The sequence below is a fragment of the Chiloscyllium plagiosum genome, unplaced genomic scaffold (assembly GCF_037043375.1).
Source record: "Chiloscyllium plagiosum isolate Xiang-an unplaced genomic scaffold, Cpla_swu_hap1 HiC_scaffold_53X, whole genome shotgun sequence".
Classification (NCBI taxonomy): domain Eukaryota; kingdom Metazoa; phylum Chordata; class Chondrichthyes; order Orectolobiformes; family Hemiscylliidae; genus Chiloscyllium; species Chiloscyllium plagiosum.
The window spans coordinates 27,881,633-27,883,692 of NW_028270191.1; positions in this window are offsets into that span (position 1 = coordinate 27,881,633).

The window sequence follows — 2,060 nt, forward strand, 5'->3', positions numbered from 1 at the left end:
GACCCTCCCTCAGCACCCACTCCCTCAGCACTGACCCTCCCACAGCACTGACCCTCCCACAGCACCCACTCACTCAGCACTGACCCTCCCACAGCACTGACCCTCCCACAGCACCCACTCCCTCAGCACTGACCCTCCCACAGCACTGACCCTCCCTCAGCACCCACTCCCTCAGCCCTGACCCTCCCTCAGCACCCACTCCCTCAGCACTGACCCTCCCACAGCACCCACTCCCTCAGCACTGACCCTCCCTCAGCACCCACTCCCACAGCACTGACCCTCCCTCAGCACCCACTCCCTCAGCACTGACCCTCCCACAGCACTAACCCTCCCTCAGCACCCGCTCCCTCAGCACTGACCCTCCCACAGCACCCACCCCCTCAGCACTGACCCTCCCTCAGCACTCACCCTCCCACAGCACCCACCCCCTCAACACTGACCCTCCCTCAGCACTGACCCTCCCTCAGCACTGACCCTCCCACAGCCCTGACCCTCCCACAGCCCTGACCCTCCCTCAGCACTGACCCTCCCACAGCACCCGCTCCCACAGCACTGACCCTCCCACAGCACTGACCCTCCCTCAGCACCCACTCCCTCAGCACTGACCCTCCCACAGCACCCACTCCCTCAGCACTGACCCTCCCTCAGCACTGACCCTCCCTCAGCACTGACCCTCCCACAGCACTGACCCTCCCACAGCACTGACCCTCCCTCAGCACCCACTCCCTCAGCACTGACCCTCCCACAGCACCCACTCCCTCAGCACTGACCTTCCCTCAGCACCCACTCCCTCAGCACTGACCCTCCCACAGCACTGACCATCCCTCAGCACTGACCCTCCCACAGCACCCACTCCCTCAGCACTGACCCTCCCACAGCACCCACTCCCTCAGCACTGACCCTCCCACAGCGCCCACTCCCTCAGCACTGACCCTCCCTCAGCACCCACTCGCTCAGCACTGACCCTCCCACAGCGCCCACTCCCTCAGCACTGACCCTCCCACAGCACCCGCTCCCTCAGCACTGACCCCCCCACAGCACCCATTCCCTCAGCACTGACCCTCCCTCAGCACCCACTCCCTCAGCACTGACCCTCCCTCAGCACCCACTCGCTCAGCACTGACCCTCCCACAGCACCCGCTCCCACAGCACTGACCCTCCCACAGCACCCACTCCCTCAGCACTGACCCTCCCACAGCACCCGCTCCCTCAGCACTGACCCTCCCACAGCACCCGCTCCCTCAGCACTGACCCTCCCACAGCACCCGCTCCCTCAGCACTGACCCTCCCACAGCACCCACTCCCTCAGCACTGACCCTCCCACAGCCCTGACCCTCCCACAGCCCTGACCCTCCCTCAGCACTGACCCTCCCACAGCACCCGCTCCCACAGCACTGACCCTCCCACAGCACCCACTCCCTCAGCACTGACCCTCCCACAGCACCCACTCCCTCAGCACTGACCCTCCCACAGCACCCACTCCCTCAGCACTGACCCTCCCACAGCACTGACCCTCCCTCAGCACCCACTCCCTCAGCACTGACCCTCCCACAGCACCCACTCCCTCAGCACTGACCTTCCCTCAGCACCCACTCCCACAGCACTGACCCTCCCACAGCACTGACCCTCCCACAGCACTGACCCTCCCTCAGCACTGACCCTCCCACAGCACCCACTCCCTCAGCACTGACCCTCCCTCAGCACTGACCCTCCCTCAGCACTGACCCTCCCACAGCACTGACCCTCCCACAGCACTGACCCTCCCACAGCACTGACCCTCCCTCAGCACCCACTCCCTCAGCACTGACCCTCCCACAGCACTAACCCTCCCTCAGCACCCGCTCCCTCAGCACTGACCCTCCCTCAGCACTGACCCTCCCTCAGCACTGACCCTCCCACAGCCCTGACCCTCCCACAGCCCTGACCCTCCCTCAGCACTGACCCTCCCACAGCACCCGCTCCCACAGCACTGACCCTCCCACAGCACCCACTCCCTCAGCACTGACCCTCCCACAGCACCCACTCCCTCAGCACTGACCCTCCCACAGCACTGACCCTCC